The sequence below is a fragment of the Phocoena phocoena genome, unplaced genomic scaffold (assembly GCF_963924675.1).
Source record: "Phocoena phocoena unplaced genomic scaffold, mPhoPho1.1 SCAFFOLD_226, whole genome shotgun sequence".
NCBI classification, from domain to species: Eukaryota; Metazoa; Chordata; class Mammalia; order Artiodactyla; family Phocoenidae; genus Phocoena; species Phocoena phocoena.
This window is the reverse complement of record NW_027077632.1, coordinates 95,492-116,062: the sequence shown is the minus strand read 5'-3', so window position 1 is coordinate 116,062 and position 20,571 is coordinate 95,492. Positions and strand designations below refer to the sequence as shown.

At 76.8% G+C, this 20,571-nt stretch overlaps 20 non-coding genes across 20 annotated transcripts; all 20 read right to left on the bottom strand.

Moving 5' to 3' along the window:
- Positions 1-768: 768 nt before the first annotated feature.
- Positions 769-887, bottom strand: LOC136143646 (5S ribosomal RNA). The gene has a single exon (XR_010658221.1). It is a non-coding gene; the product is annotated as a 5S ribosomal RNA (ribosomal RNA).
- Positions 888-1,788: 901 nt separating this feature from the next.
- On the bottom strand, positions 1,789-1,907 carry LOC136143645 (5S ribosomal RNA). The gene has a single exon (XR_010658220.1). It is a non-coding gene; the product is annotated as a 5S ribosomal RNA (ribosomal RNA).
- A 924-nt stretch (positions 1,908-2,831) lies between these two features.
- Positions 2,832-2,950, bottom strand: LOC136143644 (5S ribosomal RNA). The gene has a single exon (XR_010658219.1). It is a non-coding gene; the product is annotated as a 5S ribosomal RNA (ribosomal RNA).
- A 900-nt stretch (positions 2,951-3,850) lies between these two features.
- On the bottom strand, positions 3,851-3,969 carry LOC136143643 (5S ribosomal RNA). Its single transcript, XR_010658218.1, has one exon. It is a non-coding gene; the product is annotated as a 5S ribosomal RNA (ribosomal RNA).
- A 901-nt stretch (positions 3,970-4,870) lies between these two features.
- On the bottom strand, positions 4,871-4,989 carry LOC136143641 (5S ribosomal RNA). Its single transcript, XR_010658216.1, has one exon. It is a non-coding gene; the product is annotated as a 5S ribosomal RNA (ribosomal RNA).
- A 924-nt stretch (positions 4,990-5,913) lies between these two features.
- LOC136143640 (5S ribosomal RNA) lies at positions 5,914-6,032 on the bottom strand. Its single transcript, XR_010658215.1, has one exon. It is a non-coding gene; the product is annotated as a 5S ribosomal RNA (ribosomal RNA).
- Positions 6,033-6,933: 901 nt separating this feature from the next.
- On the bottom strand, positions 6,934-7,052 carry LOC136143638 (5S ribosomal RNA). The gene has a single exon (XR_010658214.1). It is a non-coding gene; the product is annotated as a 5S ribosomal RNA (ribosomal RNA).
- A 901-nt stretch (positions 7,053-7,953) lies between these two features.
- Positions 7,954-8,072, bottom strand: LOC136143637 (5S ribosomal RNA). Its single transcript, XR_010658213.1, has one exon. It is a non-coding gene; the product is annotated as a 5S ribosomal RNA (ribosomal RNA).
- Positions 8,073-8,973: 901 nt separating this feature from the next.
- Positions 8,974-9,092, bottom strand: LOC136143636 (5S ribosomal RNA). The gene has a single exon (XR_010658212.1). It is a non-coding gene; the product is annotated as a 5S ribosomal RNA (ribosomal RNA).
- Positions 9,093-10,016: 924 nt separating this feature from the next.
- LOC136143635 (5S ribosomal RNA) lies at positions 10,017-10,135 on the bottom strand. Its single transcript, XR_010658211.1, has one exon. It is a non-coding gene; the product is annotated as a 5S ribosomal RNA (ribosomal RNA).
- A 901-nt stretch (positions 10,136-11,036) lies between these two features.
- On the bottom strand, positions 11,037-11,155 carry LOC136143634 (5S ribosomal RNA). The gene has a single exon (XR_010658210.1). It is a non-coding gene; the product is annotated as a 5S ribosomal RNA (ribosomal RNA).
- A 901-nt stretch (positions 11,156-12,056) lies between these two features.
- Positions 12,057-12,175, bottom strand: LOC136143633 (5S ribosomal RNA). The gene has a single exon (XR_010658209.1). It is a non-coding gene; the product is annotated as a 5S ribosomal RNA (ribosomal RNA).
- Positions 12,176-13,076: 901 nt separating this feature from the next.
- LOC136143632 (5S ribosomal RNA) lies at positions 13,077-13,195 on the bottom strand. The gene has a single exon (XR_010658208.1). It is a non-coding gene; the product is annotated as a 5S ribosomal RNA (ribosomal RNA).
- Positions 13,196-14,119: 924 nt separating this feature from the next.
- LOC136143631 (5S ribosomal RNA) lies at positions 14,120-14,238 on the bottom strand. Its single transcript, XR_010658207.1, has one exon. It is a non-coding gene; the product is annotated as a 5S ribosomal RNA (ribosomal RNA).
- A 900-nt stretch (positions 14,239-15,138) lies between these two features.
- Positions 15,139-15,257, bottom strand: LOC136143629 (5S ribosomal RNA). The gene has a single exon (XR_010658205.1). It is a non-coding gene; the product is annotated as a 5S ribosomal RNA (ribosomal RNA).
- Positions 15,258-16,158: 901 nt separating this feature from the next.
- LOC136143628 (5S ribosomal RNA) lies at positions 16,159-16,277 on the bottom strand. The gene has a single exon (XR_010658204.1). It is a non-coding gene; the product is annotated as a 5S ribosomal RNA (ribosomal RNA).
- A 924-nt stretch (positions 16,278-17,201) lies between these two features.
- Positions 17,202-17,320, bottom strand: LOC136143707 (5S ribosomal RNA). Its single transcript, XR_010658279.1, has one exon. It is a non-coding gene; the product is annotated as a 5S ribosomal RNA (ribosomal RNA).
- Positions 17,321-18,221: 901 nt separating this feature from the next.
- Positions 18,222-18,340, bottom strand: LOC136143627 (5S ribosomal RNA). The gene has a single exon (XR_010658203.1). It is a non-coding gene; the product is annotated as a 5S ribosomal RNA (ribosomal RNA).
- Positions 18,341-19,241: 901 nt separating this feature from the next.
- LOC136143626 (5S ribosomal RNA) lies at positions 19,242-19,360 on the bottom strand. Its single transcript, XR_010658202.1, has one exon. It is a non-coding gene; the product is annotated as a 5S ribosomal RNA (ribosomal RNA).
- Positions 19,361-20,261: 901 nt separating this feature from the next.
- LOC136143625 (5S ribosomal RNA) lies at positions 20,262-20,380 on the bottom strand. The gene has a single exon (XR_010658201.1). It is a non-coding gene; the product is annotated as a 5S ribosomal RNA (ribosomal RNA).
- Between the last annotated feature and the right edge of the window lie 191 nt (positions 20,381-20,571).

Genomic DNA, 20,571 nt, shown 5'->3' with positions numbered 1-20,571 from the left:
TTTGGCCACCACCTCCCAGCCGAGGGCCGGCGTGACCCAGCAAACCCTTCGGCGCTTGGCGCCCCGCCCAAGATCCCGCACGTCGCTCACAGGGACGTGGCCCCGGAGGCTTCGGGGCCCGGGGCCCGCGGTCCCTGGGGCATCGCCCCTGCCCGCCCACGCGGCGCTAGGCGCAGCCCGGCCGCAGCCCGGGCCGGCCCTGCTGCCCGACTGCAGCTGGCCCGAAGCCACTGGGAGCCACCATTGCGTCGCCACGGCCCCTCAGCCCCGGCAAGGCCACCCTTGCCCGCACACCACCCGCCGAGCTCAGGAGCCCGCCCCTGGTGGCCGGCAGGCCCGGGGAAGCGGCCCCGGCCCTCGATCCCGCTCCCGCACCCGGCCGCGGCGACACGGCGGAGGCGGGGCTTCTGCCGGAGGGAGCTGTGGCGGGACACACCGGCGCACAGGTGGCGGCAGCGGGGCTGGGCGCCAGTGGGGGCGGCCAGGTGCAGGTCGAGGGGCTCGCTGGCCGAAAGGACGGCAACCGGGCCCGCGGCGGATTCTGGGTCCGGGCCAGCCACCCCGGGAGCGTCCGGGGTGCGGCTGCCTTCCGGGGCCGCCTTCTGGCCGCCCGGCCGGCCGGGCCGGCGGGGAGCGGCCCCTCTGGCGCACGCGCGCCGTGGTGGGAGGGGCCTGAGGAGGTGGGGCCTGCAGCGGGGCCCGGCGGGGGCGGAGCCGGCGGCCACCGCCCGCGGGCGAGTAAAGGAGAAGGCGGAGCGGGAGGCAAAAAGCCTACAGCACCCGGTATTCCCAGGCGGTCTCCCATCCAAGTACTAACCAGGCCCGACCCTGCTTAGCTTCCGAGATCAGACGAGATCGGGCGCGTTCAGGGTGGTATGGCCGTAGACGGGGGCGGGGACCGCGGGCTGCCTCTTGAGGCCCAGTTGCGCTGGCGCTGGCGCCTTAGGGCCAGCCAGCCCGGCGGTCAGCCCGCCCAGGCAGGGGGAACGGACGTCTCGGGTATCGGGCGGTGGCGGAGGGTTTGGCCACCACCTCCCAGCCGAGGGCCGGCGTGACCCAGCAAACCCTTCGGCGCTTGGCGCCCCGCCCAAGATCCCGCACGTCGCTCACAGGGACGTGGCCCCGGGGGCTTCGGGGCCCGGGGCCCGCGGTCCCTGGGGCATCGCCCCTGCCCGCCCACGCGGCGCTAGGCGCAGCCCGGCCGCAGCCCGGGCCGGCCCTGCTGCCCGACAGCAGCTGGCCCGAAGCCACTGGGAGCCACCATTGCGTCGCCACGGCCCCTCAGCCCCGGCAAGGCCACCCTTGCCCGCACACCACCCGCCGAGCTCAGGAGCCCGCCCCTGGTGGCCGGCAGGCCCGGGGAAGCGGCCCCGGCCCTCGATCCCGCTCCCGCACCCGGCCGCGGCGACACGGCGGAGGCGGGGCTTCTGCCGGAGGGAGCTGTGGCGGGACACACCGGCGCACAGGTGGCGGCAGCGGGGCTGGGCGCCAGTGGGGGCGGCCAGGTGCAGGTCGAGGGGCTCGCTGGCCGAAAGGACGGCAACCGGGCCCGCGGCGGATTCTGGGTCCGGGCCAGCCACCCCGGGAGCGTCCGGGGTGCGGCTGCCTTCCGGGGCCGCCTTCTGGCCGCCCGGCCGGCCGGGCCGGCGGGGAGCGGCCCCTCCGGCGCACGCGCGCCGTGATGGGAGGGGCCTGAGGAGGTGGGGCCTGCAGCGGGGCCCGGCGGGGGCGGAGCCGGCGGCCACCGCCCGCGGGCGAGTAAAGGAGAAGGCGGAGCGGGAGGCAAAAAGCCTACAGCACCCGGTATTCCCAGGCGGTCTCCCATCCAAGTACTAACCAGGCCCGACCCTGCTTAGCTTCCGAGATCAGACGAGATCGGGCGCGTTCAGGGTGGTATGGCCGTAGACGGGGGCGGGGACCGCGGGCTGCCTCTTGAGGCCCAGTTGCGCTGGCGCTGGCGCCTTAGGGCCAGCCAGCCCGGCGGTCAGCCCGCCCCGGCGGGACCCCGCCGCCCGCCCAGGCAGGGGGAACGGACGTCTCGGGTATCGGGCGGTGGCGGAGGGTTTGGCCACCACCTCCCAGCCGAGGGCCGGCGTGACCCAGCAAACCCTTCGGCGCTTGGCGCCCCGCCCAAGATCCCGCACGTCGCTCACAGGGACGTGGCCCCGGGGCCTTCGGGGCCCGGGGCCCGCGGTCCCTGGGGCATCGCCCCTGCCCGCCCACGCGGCGCTAGGCGCAGCCCGGCCGCAGCCCGGGCCGGCCCTGCTGCCCGACAGCAGCTGGCCCGAAGCCACTGGGAGCCACCATTGCGTCGCCACGGCCCCTCAGCCCCGGCAAGGCCACCCTTGCCCGCACACCACCCGCCGAGCTCAGGAGCCCGCCCCTGGTGGCCGGCAGGCCCGGGGAAGCGGCCCCGGCCCTCGATCCCGCTCCCGCACCCGGCCGCGGCGACACGGTGGAGGCGGGGCTTCTGCCGGAGGGAGCTGTGGCGGGACACACCGGCGCACAGGTGGCGGCAGCGGGGCTGGGCGCCAGTGGGGGCGGCCAGGTGCAGGTCGAGGGGCTCGCTGGCCGAAAGGACGGCAACCGGGCCCGCGGCGGATTCTGGGTCCGGGCCAGCCACCCCGGGAGCGTCCGGGGTGCGGCTGCTTTCCGGGGCCGCCTTCTGGCCGCCCGGCCGGCCGGGCCGGCGGGGAGCGGCCCCTCCGGCGCACGCGCGCCGTGGTGGGAGGGGCCTGAGGAGGTGGGGCCTGCAGCGGGGCCCGGCGGGGGCGGAGCCGGCGGCCACCGCCCGCGGGCGAGTAAAGGAGAAGGCGGAGCGGGAGGCAAAAAGCCTACAGCACCCGGTATTCCCAGGCGGTCTCCCATCCAAGTACTAACCAGGCCCGACCCTGCTTAGCTTCCGAGATCAGACGAGATCGGGCGCGTTCAGGGTGGTATGGCCGTAGACGGGGGCGGGGACCGCGGGCTGCCTCTTGAGGCCCAGTTGCGCTGGCGCTGGCGCCTTAGGGCCAGCCAGCCCGGCGGTCAGCCCGCCCAGGCAGGGGGAACGGACGTCTCGGGTATCGGGCGGTGGCGGAGGGTTTGGCCACCACCTCCCAGCCGAGGGCCGGCGTGACCCAGCAAACCCTTCGGCGCTTGGCGCCCCGCCCAAGATCCCGCACGTCGCTCACAGGGACGTGGCCCCGGGGGCTTCGGGGCCCGGGGCCCGCGGTCCCTGGGGCATCGCCCCTGCCCGCCCACGCGGCGCTAGGCGCAGCCCGGCCGCAGCCCGGGCCGGCCCTGCTGCCCGACAGCAGCTGGCCCGAAGCCACTGGGAGCCACCATTGCGTCGCCACGACCCTCAGCCCCGGCAAGGCCACCCTTGCCCGCACACCACCCGCCGAGCTCAGGAGCCCGCCCCTGGTGGCCGGCAGGCCCGGGGAAGCGGCCCCGGCCCTCGATCCCGCTCCCGCACCCGGCCGCGGCGACACGGCGGAGGCGGGGCTTCTGCCGGAGGGAGCTGTGGCGGGACACACCGGCGCACAGGTGGCGGCAGCGGGGCTGGGCGCCAGTGGGGGCGGCCAGGTGCAGGTCGAGGGGCTCGCTGGCCGAAAGGACGGCAACCGGGCCCGCGGCGGATTCTGGGTCCGGGCCAGCCACCCCGGGAGCGTCCGGGGTGCGGCTGCCTTCCGGGGCCGCCTTCTGGCCGCCCGGCCGGCCGGGCCGGCGGGGAGCGGCCCCTCCGGCGCACGCGCGCCGTGGTGGGAGGGGCCTGAGGAGGTGGGGCCTGCAGCGGGGCCCGGCGGGGGCGGAGCCGGCGGCCACCGCCCGCGGGCGAGTAAAGGAGAAGGCGGAGCGGGAGGCAAAAAGCCTACAGCACCCGGTATTCCCAGGCGGTCTCCCATCCAAGTACTAACCAGGCCCGACCCTGCTTAGCTTCCGAGATCAGACGAGATCGGGCGCGTTCAGGGTGGTATGGCCGTAGACGGGGGCGGGGACCGCGGGCTGCCTCTTGAGGCCCAGTTGCGCTGGCGCTGGCGCCTTAGGGCCAGCCAGCCCGGCGGTCAGCCCGCCCAGGCAGGGGGAACGGACGTCTCGGGTATCGGGCGGTGGCGGAGGGTTTGGCCACCACCTCCCAGCCGAGGGCCGGCGTGACCCAGCAAACCCTTCGGCGCTTGGCGCCCCGCCCAAGATCCCGCACGTCGCTCACAGGGACGTGGCCCCGGGGGCTTCGGGGCCCGGGGCCCGCGGTCCCTGGGGCATCGCCCCTGCCCGCCCACGCGGCGCTAGGCGCAGCCCGGCCGCAGCCCGGGCCGGCCCTGCTGCCCGACAGCAGCTGGCCCGAAGCCACTGGGAGCCACCATTGCGTCGCCACGGCCCCTCAGCCCCGGCAAGGCCACCCTTGCCCGCACACCACCCGCCGAGCTCAGGAGCCCGCCCCTGGTGGCCGGCAGGCCCGGGGAAGCGGCCCCGGCCCTCGATCCCGCTCCCGCACCCGGCCGCGGCGACACGGCGGAGGCGGGGCTTCTGCCGGAGGGAGCTGTGGCGGGACACACCGGCGCACAGGTGGCGGCAGCGGGGCTGGGCGCCAGTGGGGGCGGCCAGGTGCAGGTCGAGGGGCTCGCTGGCCGAAAGGACGGCAACCGGGCCCGCGGCGGATTCTGGGTCCGGGCCAGCCACCCCGGGAGCGTCCGGGGTGCGGCTGCCTTCCGGGGCCGCCTTCTGGCCGCCCGGCCGGCCGGGCCGGCGGGGAGCGGCCCCTCCGGCGCACGCGCGCCGTGGTGGGAGGGGCCTGAGGAGGTGGGGCCTGCAGCGGGGCCCGGCGGGGGCGGAGCCGGCGGCCACCGCCCGCGGGCGAGTAAAGGAGAAGGCGGAGCGGGAGGCAAAAAGCCTACAGCACCCGGTATTCCCAGGCGGTCTCCCATCCAAGTACTAACCAGGCCCGACCCTGCTTAGCTTCCGAGATCAGACGAGATCGGGCGCGTTCAGGGTGGTATGGCCGTAGACGGGGGCGGGGACCGCGGGCTGCCTCTTGAGGCCCAGTTGCGCTGGCGCTGGCGCCTTAGGGCCAGCCAGCCCGGCGGTCAGCCCGCCCCGGCGGGACCCCGCCGCCCGCCCAGGCAGGGGGAACGGACGTCTCGGGTATCGGGCGGTGGCGGAGGGTTTGGCCACCACCTCCCAGCCGAGGGCCGGCGTGACCCAGCAAACCCTTCGGCGCTTGGCGCCCCGCCCAAGATCCCGCACGTCGCTCACAGGGACGTGGCCCCGGGGGCTTCGGGGCCCGGGGCCCGCGGTCCCTGGGGCATCGCCCCTGCCCGCCCACGCGGCGCTAGGCGCAGCCCGGCCGCAGCCCGGGCCGGCCCTGCTGCCCGACAGCAGCTGGCCCGAAGCCACTGGGAGCCACCATTGCGTCGCCACGGCCCCTCAGCCCCGGCAAGGCCACCCTTGCCCGCACACCACCCGCCGAGCTCAGGAGCCCGCCCCTGGTGGCCGGCAGGCCCGGGGAAGCGGCCCCGGCCCTCGATCCCGCTCCCGCACCCGGCTGCGGCGACACGGCGGAGGCGGGGCTTCTGCCGGAGGGAGCTGTGGCGGGACACACCGGCGCACAGGTGGCGGCAGCGGGGCTGGGCGCCAGTGGGGGCGGCCAGGTGCAGGTCGAGGGGCTCGCTGGCCGAAAGGACGGCAACCGGGCCCGCGGCGGATTCTGGGTCCGGGCCAGCCACCCCGGGAGCGTCCGGGGTGCGGCTGCCTTCCGGGGCCGCCTTCTGGCCGCCCGGCCGGCCGGGCCGGCGGGGAGCGGCCCCTCCGGCGCACGCGCGCCGTGGTGGGAGGGGCCTGAGGAGGTGGGGCCTGCAGCGGGGCCCGGCGGGGGCGGAGCCGGCGGCCACCGCCCGCGGGCGAGTAAAGGAGAAGGCGGAGCGGGAGGCAAAAAGCCTACAGCACCCGGTATTCCCAGGCGGTCTCCCATCCAAGTACTAACCAGGCCCGACCCTGCTTAGCTTCCGAGATCAGACGAGATCGGGCGCGTTCAGGGTGGTATGGCCGTAGACGGGGGCGGGGACCGCGGGCTGCCTCTTGAGGCCCAGTTGCGCTGGCGCTGGCGCCTTAGGGCCAGCCAGCCCGGCGGTCAGCCCGCCCAGGCAGGGGGAACGGACGTCTCGGGTATCGGGCGGTGGCGGAGGATTTGGCCACCACCTCCCAGCCGAGGGCCGGCGTGACCCAGCAAACCCTTCGGCGCTTGGCGCCCCGCCCAAGATCCCGCACGTCGCTCACAGGGACGTGGCCCCGGGGGCTTCGGGGCCCGGGGCCCGCGGTCCCTGGGGCATCGCCCCTGCCCGCCCACGCGGCGCTAGGCGCAGCCCGGCCGCAGCCCGGGCCGGCCCTGCTGCCCGACAGCAGCTGGCCCGAAGCCACTGGGAGCCACCATTGCGTCGCCACGGCCCCTCAGCCCCGGCAAGGCCACCCTTGCCCGCACACCACCCGCCGAGCTCAGGAGCCCGCCCCTGGTGGCCGGCAGGCCCGGGGAAGCGGCCCCGGCCCTCGATCCCGCTCCCGCACCCGGCCGCGGCGACACGGCGGAGGCGGGGCTTCTGCCGGAGGGAGCTGTGGCGGGACACACCGGCGCACAGGTGGCGGCAGCGGGGCTGGGCGCCAGTGGGGGCGGCCAGGTGCAGGTCGAGGGGCTCGCTGGCCGAAAGGACGGCAACCGGGCCCGCGGCGGATTCTGGGTCCGGGCCAGCCACCCCGGGAGCGTCCGGGGTGCGGCTGCCTTCCGGGGCCGCCTTCTGGCCGCCCGGCCGGCCGGGCCGGCGGGGAGCGGCCCCTCCGGCGCACGCGCGCCGTGGTGGGAGGGGCCTGAGGAGGTGGGGCCTGCAGCGGGGCCCGGCGGGGGCGGAGCCGGCGGCCACCGCCCGCGGGCGAGTAAAGGAGAAGGCGGAGCGGGAGGCAAAAAGCCTACAGCACCCGGTATTCCCAGGCGGTCTCCCATCCAAGTACTAACCAGGCCCGACCCTGCTTAGCTTCCGAGATCAGACGAGATCGGGCGCGTTCAGGGTGGTATGGCCGTAGACGGGGGCGGGGACCGCGGGCTGCCTCTTGAGGCCCAGTTGCGCTGGCGCTGGCGCCTTAGGGCCAGCCAGCCCGGCGGTCAGCCCGCCCAGGCAGGGGGAACGGACGTCTCGGGTATCGGGCGGTGGCGGAGGGTTTGGCCACCACCTCCCAGCCGAGGGCCGGCGTGACCCAGCAAACCCTTCGGCGCTTGGCGCCCCGCCCAAGATCCCGCACGTCGCTCACAGGGACGTGGCCCCGGAGGCTTCGGGGCCCGGGGCCCGCGGTCCCTGGGGCATCGCCCCTGCCCGCCCACGCGGCGCTAGGCGCAGCCCGGCCGCAGCCCGGGCCGGCCCTGCTGCCCGACAGCAGCTGGCCCGAAGCCACTGGGAGCCACCATTGCGTCGCCACGGCCCCTCAGCCCCGGCAAGGCCACCCTTGCCCGCACACCACCCGCCGAGCTCAGGAGCCCGCCCCTGGTGGCCGGCAGGCCCGGGGAAGCGGCCCCGGCCCTCGATCCCGCTCCCGCACCCGGCCGCGGCGACACGGCGGAGGCGGGGCTTCTGCCGGAGGGAGCTGTGGCGGGACACACCGGCGCACAGGTGGCGGCAGCGGGGCTGGGCGCCAGTGGGGGCGGCCAGGTGCAGGTCGAGGGGCTCGCTGGCCGAAAGGACGGCAACCGGGCCCGCGGCGGATTCTGGGTCCGGGCCAGCCACCCCGGGAGCGTCCGGGGTGCGGCTGCCTTCCGGGGCCGCCTTCTGGCCGCCCGGCCGGCCGGGCCGGCGGGGAGCGGCCCCTCCGGCGCACGCGCGCCGTGGTGGGAGGGGCCTGAGGAGGTGGGGCCTGCAGCGGGGCCCGGCGGGGGCGGAGCCGGCGGCCACCGCCCGCGGGCGAGTAAAGGAGAAGGCGGAGCGGGAGGCAAAAAGCCTACAGCACCCGGTATTCCCAGGCGGTCTCCCATCCAAGTACTAACCAGGCCCGACCCTGCTTAGCTTCCGAGATCAGACGAGATCGGGCGCGTTCAGGGTGGTATGGCCGTAGACGGGGGCGGGGACCGCGGGCTGCCTCTTGAGGCCCAGTTGCGCTGGCGCTGGCGCCTTAGGGCCAGCCAGCCCGGCGGTCAGCCCGCCCAGGCAGGGGGAACGGACGTCTCGGGTATCGGGCGGTGGCGGAGGGTTTGGCCACCACCTCCCAGCCGAGGGCCGGCGTGACCCAGCAAACCCTTCGGCGCTTGGCGCCCCGCCCAAGATCCCGCACGTCGCTCACAGGGACGTGGCCCCGGGGGCTTCGGGGCCCGGGGCCCGCGGTCCCTGGGGCATCGCCCCTGCCCGCCCACGCGGCGCTAGGCGCAGCCCGGCCGCAGCCCGGGCCGGCCCTGCTGCCCGACAGCAGCTGGCCCGAAGCCACTGGGAGCCACCATTGCGTCGCCACGGCCCCTCAGCCCCGGCAAGGCCACCCTTGCCCGCACACCACCCGCCGAGCTCAGGAGCCCGCCCCTGGTGGCCGGCAGGCCCGGGGAAGCGGCCCCGGCCCTCGATCCCGCTCCCGCACCCGGCCGCGGCGACACGGCGGAGGCGGGGCTTCTGCCGGAGGGAGCTGTGGCGGGACACACCGGCGCACAGGTGGCGGCAGCGGGGCTGGGCGCCAGTGGGGGCGGCCAGGTGCAGGTCGAGGGGCTCGCTGGCCGAAAGGACGGCAACCGGGCCCGCGGCGGATTCTGGGTCCGGGCCAGCCACCCCGGGAGCGTCCGGGGTGCGGCTGCCTTCCGGGGCCGCCTTCTGGCCGCCCGGCCGGCCGGGCCGGCGGGGAGCGGCCCCTCCGGCGCACGCGCGCCGTGGTGGGAGGGGCCTGAGGAGGTGGGGCCTGCAGCGGGGCCCGGCGGGGGCGGAGCCGGCGGCCACCGCCCGCGGGCGAGTAAAGGAGAAGGCGGAGCGGGAGGCAAAAAGCCTACAGCACCCGGTATTCCCAGGCGGTCTCCCATCCAAGTACTAACCAGGCCCGACCCTGCTTAGCTTCCGAGATCAGACGAGATCGGGCGCGTTCAGGGTGGTATGGCCGTAGACGGGGGCGGGGACCGCGGGCTGCCTCTTGAGGCCCAGTTGCGCTGGCGCTGGCGCCTTAGGGCCAGCCAGCCCGGCGGTCAGCCCGCCCCGGCGGGACCCCGCCGCCCGCCCAGGCAGGGGGAACGGACGTCTCGGGTATCGGGCGGTGGCGGAGGGTTTGGCCACCACCTCCCAGCCGAGGGCCGGCGTGACCCAGCAAACCCTTCGGCGCTTGGCGCCCCGCCCAAGATCCCGCACGTCGCTCACAGGGACGTGGCCCCGGGGGCTTCGGGGCCCGGGGCCCGCGGTCCCTGGGGCATCGCCCCTGCCCGCCCACGCGGCGCTAGGCGCAGCCCGGCCGCAGCCCGGGCCGGCCCTGCTGCCCGACAGCAGCTGGCCCGAAGCCACTGGGAGCCACCATTGCGTCGCCACGGCCCCTCAGCCCCGGCAAGGCCACCCTTGCCCGCACACCACCCGCCGAGCTCAGGAGCCCGCCCCTGGTGGCCGGCAGGCCCGGGGAAGCGGCCCCGGCCCTCGATCCCGCTCCCGCACCCGGCCGCGGCGACACGGCGGAGGCGGGGCTTCTGCCGGAGGGAGCTGTGGCGGGACACACCGGCGCACAGGTGGCGGCAGCGGGGCTGGGCGCCAGTGGGGGCGGCCAGGTGCAGGTCGAGGGGCTCGCTGGCCGAAAGGACGGCAACCGGGCCCGCGGCGGATTCTGGGTCCGGGCCAGCCACCCCGGGAGCGTCCGGGGTGCGGCTGCCTTCCGGGGCCGCCTTCTGGCCGCCCGGCCGGCCGGGCCGGCGGGGAGCGGCCCCTCCGGTGCACGCGCGCCGTGGTGGGAGGGGCCTGAGGAGGTGGGGCCTGCAGCGGGGCCCGGCGGGGGCGGAGCCGGCGGCCACCGCCCGCGGGCGAGTAAAGGAGAAGGCGGAGCGGGAGGCAAAAAGCCTACAGCACCCGGTATTCCCAGGCGGTCTCCCATCCAAGTACTAACCAGGCCCGACCCTGCTTAGCTTCCGAGATCAGACGAGATCGGGCGCGTTCAGGGTGGTATGGCCGTAGACGGGGGCGGGGACCGCGGGCTGCCTCTTGAGGCCCAGTTGCGCTGGCGCTGGCGCCTTAGGGCCAGCCAGCCCGGCGGTCAGCCCGCCCAGGCAGGGGGAACGGACGTCTCGGGTATCGGGCGGTGGCGGAGGGTTTGGCCACCACCTCCCAGCCGAGGGCCGGCGTGACCCAGCAAACCCTTCGGCGCTTGGCGCCCCGCCCAAGATCCCGCACGTCGCTCACAGGGACGTGGCCCCGGAGGCTTCGGGGCCCGGGGCCCGCGGTCCCTGGGGCATCGCCCCTGCCCGCCCACGCGGCGCTAGGCGCAGCCCGGCCGCAGCCCGGGCCGGCCCTGCTGCCCGACTGCAGCTGGCCCGAAGCCACTGGGAGCCACCATTGCGTCGCCACGGCCCCTCAGCCCCGGCAAGGCCACCCTTGCCCGCACACCACCCGCCGAGCTCAGGAGCCCGCCCCTGGTGGCCGGCAGGCCCGGGGAAGCGGCCCCGGCCCTCGATCCCGCTCCCGCACCCGGCCGCGGCGACACGGCGGAGGCGGGGCTTCTGCCGGAGGGAGCTGTGGCGGGACACACCGGCGCACAGGTGGCGGCAGCGGGGCTGGGCGCCAGTGGGGGCGGCCAGGTGCAGGTCGAGGGGCTCGCTGGCCGAAAGGACGGCAACCGGGCCCGCGGCGGATTCTGGGTCCGGGCCAGCCACCCCGGGAGCGTCCGGGGTGCGGCTGCCTTCCGGGGCCGCCTTCTGGCCGCCCGGCCGGCCGGGCCGGCGGGGAGCGGCCCCTCCGGCGCACGCGCGCCGTGGTGGGAGGGGCCTGAGGAGGTGGGGCCTGCAGCGGGGCCCGGCGGGGGCGGAGCCGGCGGCCACCGCCCGCGGGCGAGTAAAGGAGAAGGCGGAGCGGGAGGCAAAAAGCCTACAGCACCCGGTATTCCCAGGCGGTCTCCCATCCAAGTACTAACCAGGCCCGACCCTGCTTAGCTTCCGAGATCAGACGAGATCGGGCGCGTTCAGGGTGGTATGGCCGTAGACGGGGGCGGGGACCGCGGGCTGCCTCTTGAGGCCCAGTTGCGCTGGCGCTGGCGCCTTAGGGCCAGCCAGCCCGGCGGTCAGCCCGCCCAGGCAGGGGGAACGGACGTCTCGGGTATCGGGCGGTGGCGGAGGGTTTGGCCACCACCTCCCAGCCGAGGGCCGGCGTGACCCAGCAAACCCTTCGGCGCTTGGCGCCCCGCCCAAGATCCCGCACGTCGCTCACAGGGACGTGGCCCCGGGGGCTTCGGGGCCCGGGGCCCGCGGTCCCTGGGGCATCGCCCCTGCCCGCCCACGCGGCGCTAGGCGCAGCCCGGCCGCAGCCCGGGCCGGCCCTGCTGCCCGACAGCAGCTGGCCCGAAGCCACTGGGAGCCACCATTGCGTCGCCACGGCCCCTCAGCCCCGGCAAGGCCACCCTTGCCCGCACACCACCCGCCGAGCTCAGGAGCCCGCCCCTGGTGGCCGGCAGGCCCGGGGAAGCGGCCCCGGCCCTCGATCCCGCTCCCGCACCCGGCCGCGGCGACACGGCGGAGGCGGGGCTTCTGCCGGAGGGAGCTGTGGCGGGACACACCGGCGCACAGGTGGCGGCAGCGGGGCTGGGCGCCAGTGGGGGCGGCCAGGTGCAGGTCGAGGGGCTCGCTGGCCGAAAGGACGGCAACCGGGCCCGCGGCGGATTCTGGGTCCGGGCCAGCCACCCCGGGAGCGTCCGGGGTGCGGCTGCCTTCCGGGGCCGCCTTCTGGCCGCCCGGCCGGCCGGGCCGGCGGGGAGCGGCCCCTCTGGCGCACGCGCGCCGTGGTGGGAGGGGCCTGAGGAGGTGGGGCCTGCAGCGGGGCCCGGCGGGGGCGGAGCCGGCGGCCACCGCCCGCGGGCGAGTAAAGGAGAAGGCGGAGCGGGAGGCAAAAAGCCTACAGCACCCGGTATTCCCAGGCGGTCTCCCATCCAAGTACTAACCAGGCCCGACCCTGCTTAGCTTCCGAGATCAGACGAGATCGGGCGCGTTCAGGGTGGTATGGCCGTAGACGGGGGCGGGGACCGCGGGCTGCCTCTTGAGGCCCAGTTGCGCTGGCGCTGGCGCCTTAGGGCCAGCCAGCCCGGCGGTCAGCCCGCCCAGGCAGGGGGAACGGACGTCTCGGGTATCGGGCGGTGGCGGAGGGTTTGGCCACCACCTCCCAGCCGAGGGCCGGCGTGACCCAGCAAACCCTTCGGCGCTTGGCGCCCCGCCCAAGATCCCGCACGTCGCTCACAGGGACGTGGCCCCGGGGGCTTCGGGGCCCGGGGCCCGCGGTCCCTGGGGCATCGCCCCTGCCCGCCCACGCGGCGCTAGGCGCAGCCCGGCCGCAGCCCGGGCCGGCCCTGCTGCCCGACAGCAGCTGGCCCGAAGCCACTGGGAGCCACCATTGCGTCGCCACGGCCCCTCAGCCCCGGCAAGGCCACCCTTGCCCGCACACCACCCGCCGAGCTCAGGAGCCCGCCCCTGGTGGCCGGCAGGCCCGGGGAAGCGGCCCCGGCCCTCGATCCCGCTCCCGCACCCGGCCGCGGCGACACGGCGGAGGCGGGGCTTCTGCCGGAGGGAGCTGTGGCGGGACACACCGGCGCACAGGTGGCGGCAGCGGGGCTGGGCGCCAGTGGGGGCGGCCAGGTGCAGGTCGAGGGGCTCGCTGGCCGAAAGGACGGCAACCGGGCCCGCGGCGGATTCTGGGTCCGGGCCAGCCACCCCGGGAGCGTCCGGGGTGCGGCTGCCTTCCGGGGCCGCCTTCTGGCCGCCCGGCCGGCCGGGCCGGCGGGGAGCGGCCCCTCCGGCGCACGCGCGCCGTGGTGGGAGGGGCCTGAGGAGGTGGGGCCTGCAGCGGGGCCCGGCGGGGGCGGAGCCGGCGGCCACCGCCCGCGGGCGAGTAAAGGAGAAGGCGGAGCGGGAGGCAAAAAGCCTACAGCACCCGGTATTCCCAGGCGGTCTCCCATCCAAGTACTAACCAGGCCCGACCCTGCTTAGCTTCCGAGATCAGACGAGATCGGGCGCGTTCAGGGTGGTATGGCCGTAGACGGGGGCGGGGACCGCGGGCTGCCTCTTGAGGCCCAGTTGCGCTGGCGCTGGCGCCTTAGGGCCAGCCAGCCCGGCGGTCAGCCCGCCCCGGCGGGACCCCGCCGCCCGCCCAGGCAGGGGGAACGGACGTCTCGGGTATCGGGCGGTGGCGGAGGGTTTGGCCACCACCTCCCAGCCGAGGGCCGGCGTGACCCAGCAAACCCTTCGGCGCTTGGCGCCCCGCCCAAGATCCCGCACGTCGCTCACAGGGACGTGGCCCCGGGGCCTTCGGGGCCCGGGGCCCGCGGTCCCTGGGGCATCGCCCCTGCCCGCCCACGCGGCGCTAGGCGCAGCCCGGCCGCAGCCCGGGCCGGCCCTGCTGCCCGACAGCAGCTGGCCCGAAGCCACTGGGAGCCACCATTGCGTCGCCACGGCCCCTCAGCCCCGGCAAGGCCACCCTTGCCCGCACACCACCCGCCGAGCTCAGGAGCCCGCCCCTGGTGGCCGGCAGGCCCGGGGAAGCGGCCCCGGCCCTCGATCCCGCTCCCGCACCCGGCCGCGGCGACACGGTGGAGGCGGGGCTTCTGCCGGAGGGAGCTGTGGCGGGACACACCGGCGCACAGGTGGCGGCAGCGGGGCTGGGCGCCAGTGGGGGCGGCCAGGTGCAGGTCGAGGGGCTCGCTGGCCGAAAGGACGGCAACCGGGCCCGCGGCGGATTCTGGGTCCGGGCCAGCCACCCCGGGAGCGTCCGGGGTGCGGCTGCTTTCCGGGGCCGCCTTCTGGCCGCCCGGCCGGCCGGGCCGGCGGGGAGCGGCCCCTCCGGCGCACGCGCGCCGTGGTGGGAGGGGCCTGAGGAGGTGGGGCCTGCAGCGGGGCCCGGCGGGGGCGGAGCCGGCGGCCACCGCCCGCGGGCGAGTAAAGGAGAAGGCGGAGCGGGAGGCAAAAAGCCTACAGCACCCGGTATTCCCAGGCGGTCTCCCATCCAAGTACTAACCAGGCCCGACCCTGCTTAGCTTCCGAGATCAGACGAGATCGGGCGCGTTCAGGGTGGTATGGCCGTAGACGGGGGCGGGGACCGCGGGCTGCCTCTTGAGGCCCAGTTGCGCTGGCGCTGGCGCCTTAGGGCCAGCCAGCCCGGCGGTCAGCCCGCCCAGGCAGGGGGAACGGACGTCTCGGGTATCGGGCGGTGGCGGAGGGTTTGGCCACCACCTCCCAGCCGAGGGCCGGCGTGACCCAGCAAACCCTTTGGCGCTTGGCGCCCCGCCCAAGATCCCGCACGTCGCTCACAGGGACGTGGCCCCGGGGGCTTCGGGGCCCGGGGCCCGCGGTCCCTGGGGCATCGCCCCTGCCCGCCCACGCGGCGCTAGGCGCAGCCCGGCCGCAGCCCGGGCCGGCCCTGCTGCCCGACAGCAGCTGGCCCGAAGCCACTGGGAGCCACCATTGCGTCGCCACGACCCTCAGCCCCGGCAAGGCCACCCTTGCCCGCACACCACCCGCCGAGCTCAGGAGCCCGCCCCTGGTGGCCGGCAGGCCCGGGGAAGCGGCCCCGGCCCTCGATCCCGCTCCCGCACCCGGCCGCGGCGACACGGCGGAGGCGGGGCTTCTGCCGGAGGGAGCTGTGGCGGGACACACCGGCGCACAGGTGGCGGCAGCGGGGCTGGGCGCCAGTGGGGGCGGCCAGGTGCAGGTCGAGGGGCTCGCTGGCCGAAAGGACGGCAACCGGGCCCGCGGCGGATTCTGGGTCCGGGCCAGCCACCCCGGGAGCGTCCGGGGTGCGGCTGCCTTCCGGGGCCGCCTTCTGGCCGCCCGGCCGGCCGGGCCGGCGGGGAGCGGCCCCTCCGGCGCACGCGCGCCGTGGTGGGAGGGGCCTGAGGAGGTGGGGCCTGCAGCGGGGCCCGGCGGGGGCGGAGCCGGCGGCCACCGCCCGCGGGCGAGTAAAGGAGAAGGCGGAGCGGGAGGCAAAAAGCCTACAGCACCCGGTATTCCCAGGCGGTCTCCCATCCAAGTACTAACCAGGCCCGACCCTGCTTAGCTTCCGAGATCAGACGAGATCGGGCGCGTTCAGGGTGGTATGGCCGTAGACGGGGGCGGGGACCGCGGGCTGCCTCTTGAGGCCCAGTTGCGCTGGCGCTGGCGCCTTAGGGCCAGCCAGCCCGGCGGTCAGCCCGCCCAGGCAGGGGGAACGGACGTCTCGGGTATCGGGCGGTGGCGGAGGGTTTGGCCACCACCTCCCAGCCGAGGGCCGGCGTGACCCAGCAAACCCTTCGGCGCTTGGCGCCCCGCCCAAGATCCCGCACGTCGCTCACAGGGACGTGGCCCCGGGGGCTTCGGGGCCCGGGGCCCGCGGTCCCTGGGGCATCGCCCCTGCCCGCCCACGCGGCGCTAGGCGCAGCCCGGCCGCAGCCCGGGCCGGCCCTGCTGCCCGACAGCAGCTGGCCCGAAGCCACTGGGAGCCACCATTGCGTCGCCACGGCCCCTCAGCCCCGGCAAGGCCACCCTTGCCCGCACACCACCCGCCGAGCTCAGGAGCCCGCCCCTGGTGGCCGGCAGGCCCGGGGAAGCGGCCCCGGCCCTCGATCCCGCTCCCGCACCCGGCCGCGGCGACACGGCGGAGGCGGGGCTTCTGCCGGAGGGAGCTGTGGCGGGACACACCGGCGCACAGGTGGCGGCAGCGGGGCTGGGCGCCAGTGGGGGCGGCCAGGTGCAGGTCGAGGGGCTCGCTGGCCGAAAGGACGGCAACCGGGCCCGCGGCGGATTCTGGGTCCGGGCCAGCCACCCCGGGAGCGTCCGGGGTGCGGCTGCCTTCCGGGGCCGCCTTCTGGCCGCCCGGCCGGCCGGGCCGGCGGGGAGCGGCCCCTCCGGCGCACGCGCGCCGTGGTGGGAGGGGCCTGAGGAGGTGGGGCCTGCAGCGGGGCCCGGCGGGGGCGGAGCCGGCGGCCACCGCCCGCGGGCGAGTAAAGGAGAAGGCGGAGCGGGAGGCAAAAAGCCTACAGCACCCGGTATTCCCAGGCGGTCTCCCATCCAAGTACTAACCAGGCCCGACCCTGCTTAGCTTCCGAGATCAGACGAGATCGGGCGCGTTCAGGGTGGTATGGCCGTAGACGGGGGCGGGGACCGCGGGCTGCCTCTTGAGGCCCAGTTGCGCTGGCGCTGGCGCCTTAGGGCCAGCCAGCCCGGCGGTCAGCCCGCCCCGGCGGGACCCCGCCGCCCGCCCAGGCAGGGGGAACGGACGTCTCGGGTATCGGGCGGTGGCGGAGGGTTTGGCCACCACCTCCCAGCCGAGGGCCGGCGTGACCCAGCAAACCCTTCGGCGCTTGGCGCCCCGCCCAAGATCCCGCACGTCGCTCACAGGGACGTGGCCCCGGGGGCTTCGGGGCCCGGGGCCCGCGGTCCCTGGGGCATCGCCCCTGCCCGCCCACGCGGCGCTAGGCGCAGCCCGGCCGCAGCCCGGGCCGGCCCTGCTGCCCGACAGCAGCTGGCCCGAAGCCACTGGGAGCCACCATTGCGTCGCCACGGCCCCTCAGCCCCGGCAAGGCCACCCTTGCCCGCACACCACCCGCCGAGCTCAGGAGCCCGCCCCTGGTGGCCGGCAGGCCCGGGGAAGCGGCCCCGGCCCTCGATCCCGCTCCCGCACCCGGCTGCGGCGACACGGCGGAGGCGGGGCTTCTGCCGGAGGGAGCTGTGGCGGGACACACCGGCGCACAGGTGGCGGCAGCGGGGCTGGGCGCCAGTGGGGGCGGCCAGGTGCAGGTCGAGGGGCTCGCTGGCCGAAAGGACGGCAACCGGGCCCGCGGCGGATTCTGGGTCCGGGCCAGCCACCCCGGGAGCGTCCGGGGTGCGGCTGCCTTCCGGGGCCGCCTTCTGGCCGCCCGGCCGGCCGGGCCGGCGGGGAGCGGCCCCTCCGGCGCACGCGCGCCGTGGTGGGAGGGGCCTGAGGAGGTGGGGCCTGCAGCGGGGCCCGGCGGGGGCGGAGCCGGCGGCCACCGCCCGCGGGCGAGTAAAGGAGAAGGCGGAGCGGGAGGCAAAAAGCCTACAGCACCCGGTATTCCCAGGCGGTCTCCCATCCAAGTACTAACCAGGCCCGACCCTGATTAGCTTCCGAGATCAGACGAGATCGGGCGCGTTCAGGGTGGTATGGCCGTAGACGGGGGCGGGGACCGCGGGCTGCCTCTTGAGGCCCAGTTGCGCTGGCGCTGGCGCCTTAGGGCCAGCCAGCCCGGCGGTCAGCCCGCCCAGGCAGGGGGAATGGACGTCTCGGGTATCGGGCGGTGGCGGAGGATTTGGCCACCACCTCCCAGCCGAGGGCCGGCGTGACCCAGCAAACCCTTCGGCGCTTGGCGCCCCGCCCAAGATCCCGCACGTCGCTCACAGGGACGTGGCCCCGGGGGCTTCGGGGCCCGGGGCCCGCGGTCCCTGGGGCATCGCCCCTGCCCGCCCACGCGGCGCTAGGCGCAGCCCGGCCGCAGCCCGGGCCGGCCCTGCTGCCCGACAGCAGCTGGCCCGAAGCCACTGGGAGCCACCATTGCGTCGCCACGGCCCCTCAGCCCCGGCAAGGCCACCCTTGCCCGCACACCACCCGCCGAGCTCAGGAGCCCGCCCCTGGTGGCCGGCAGGCCCGGGGAAGCGGCCCCGGCCCTCGATCCCGCTCCCGCACCCGGCCGCGGCGACACGGCGGAGGCGGGGCTTCTGCCGGAGGGAGCTGTGGCGGGACACACCGGCGCACAGGTGGCGGCAGCGGGGCTGGGCGCCAGTGGGGGCGGCCAGGTGCAGGTCGAGGGGCTCGCTGGCCGAAAGGACGGCAACCGGGCCCGCGGCGGATTCTGGGTCCGGGCCAGCCACCCCGGGAGCGTCCGGGGTGCGGCTGCCTTCCGGGGCCGCCTTCTGGCCGCCCGGCCGGCCGGGCCGGCGGGGAGCGGCCCCTCCGGCGCACGCGCGCCGTGGTGGGAGGGGCCTGAGGAGGTGGGGCCTGCAGCGGGGCCCGGCGGGGGCGGAGCCGGCGGCCACCGCCCGCGGGCGAGTAAAGGAGAAGGCGGAGCGGGAGGCAAAAAGCCTACAGCACCCGGTATTCCCAGGCGGTCTCCCATCCAAGTACTAACCAGGCCCGACCCTGCTTAGCTTCCGAGATCAGACGAGATCGGGCGCGTTCAGGGTGGTATGGCCGTAGACGGGGGCGGGGACCGCGGGCTGCCTCTTGAGGCCCAGTTGCGCTGGCGCTGGCGCCTTAGGGCCAGCCAGCCCGGCGGTCAGCCCGCCCAGGCAGGGGGAACGGACGTCTCGGGTATCGGGCGGTGGCGGAGGGTTTGGCCACCACCTCCCAGCCGAGGGCCGGCGTGACCCAGCAAACCCTTCGGCGCTTGGCGCCCCGCCCAAGATCCCGCACGTCGCTCACAGGGACGTGGCCCCGGAGGCTTCGGGGCCCGGGGCCCGCGGTCCCTGGGGCATCGCCCCTGCCCACCCACGCGGCGCTAGGCGCAGCCCGGCCGCAGCCCGGGCCGGCCCTGCTGCCCGACAGCAGCTGGCCCGAAGCCACTGGGAGCCACCATTGCGTCGCCACGGCCCCTCAGCCCCGGCAAGGCCACCCTTGCCCGCACACCACCCGCCGAGCTCAGGAGCCCGCCCCTGGTGGCCGGCAGGCCCGGGGAAGCGGCCCCGGCCCTCGATCCCGCTCCCGCACCCGGCCGCGGCGACACGGCGGAGGCGGGGCTTCTGCCGGAGGGAGCTGTGGCGGGACACACCGGCGCACAGGTGGCGGCAGCGGGGCTGGGCGCCAGTGGGGGCGGCCAGGTGCAGGTCGAGGGGCTCGCTGGCCGAAAGGACGGCAACCGGGCCCGCGGCGGATTCTGGGTCCGGGCCAGCCACCCCGGGAGCGTCCGGGGTGCGGCTGCCTTCCGGGGCCGCCTTCTGGCCGCCCGGCCGGCCGGGCCGGCGGGGAGCGGCCCCTCCGGCGCACGCGCGCCGTGGTGGGAGGGGCCTGAGGAGGTGGGGCCTGCAGCGGGGCCCGGCGGGGGCGGAGCCGGCGGCCACCGCCCGCGGGCGAGTAAAGGAGAAGGCGGAGCGGGAGGCAAAAAGCCTACAGCACCCGGTATTCCCAGGCGGTCTCCCATCCAAGTACTAACCAGGCCCGACCCTGCTTAGCTTCCGAGATCAGACGAGATCGGGCGCGTTCAGGGTGGTATGGCCGTAGACGGGGGCGGGGACCGCGGGCTGCCTCTTGAGGCCCAGTTGCGCTGGCGCTGGCGCCTTAGGGCCAGCCAGCCCGGCGGTCAGCCCGCCCAGGCAGGGGGAACGGACGTCTCGGGTATCGGGCGGTGGCGGAGGGTTTGGCCACCACCTCCCAGCCGAGGGCCGGCGTGACCCAGCAAACCCTTCGGCGCTTGGCGCCCCGCCCAAGATCCCGCACGTCGCTCACAGGGACGTGGCCCCGGGGGCTTCGGGGCCCGGGGCCCGCGGTCCCTGGGGCATCGCCCCTGCCCGCCCACGCGGCGCTAGGCGCAGCCCGGCCGCAGCCCGGGCCGGCCCTGCTGCCCGACAGCAGCTGGCCCGAAGCCACTGGGAGCCACCATTGCGTCGCCACGGCCCCTCAGCCCCGGCAAGGCCACCCTTGCCCGCACACCACCCGCCGAGCTCAGGAGCCCGCCCCTGGTGGCCGGCAGGCCCGGGGAAGCGGCCCCGGCCCTCGATCCCGCTCCCGCACCCGGCCGCGGCGACACGGCGGAGGCGGGGCTTCTGCCGGAGGGAGCTGTGGCGGGACACACCGGCGCACAGGTGGCGGCAGCGGGGCTGGGCGCCAGTGGGGGCGGCCAGGTGCAGGTCGAGGGGCTCGCTGGCCGAAAGGACGGCAACCGGGCCCGCGGCGGATTCTGGGTCCGGGCCAGCCACCCCGGGAGCGTCCGGGGTGCGGCTGCCTTCCGGGGCCGCCTTCTGGCCGCCCGGCCGGCCGGGCCGGCGGGGAGCGGCCCCTCCGGCGCACGCGCGCCGTGGTGGGAGGGGCCTGAGGAGGTGGGGCCTGCAGCGGGGCCCGGCGGGGGCGGAGCCGGCGGCCACCGCCCGCGGGCGAGTAAAGGAGAAGGCGGAGCGGGAGGCAAAAAGCCTACAGCACCCGGTATTCCCAGGCGGTCTCCCATCCAAGTACTAACCAGGCCCGACCCTGCTTAGCTTCCGAGATCAGACGAGATCGGGCGCGTTCAGGGTGGTATGGCCGTAGACGGGGGCGGGGACCGCGGGCTGCCTCTTGAGGCCCAGTTGCGCTGGCGCTGGCGCCTTAGGGCCAGCCAGCCCGGCGGTCAGCCCGCCCAGGCAGGGGGAACGGACGTCTCGGGTATCGGGCGGTGGCGGAGGGTTTGGCCACCACCTCCCAGCCGAGGGCCGGCGTGACCCAGCAAACCCTTCGGCGCTTG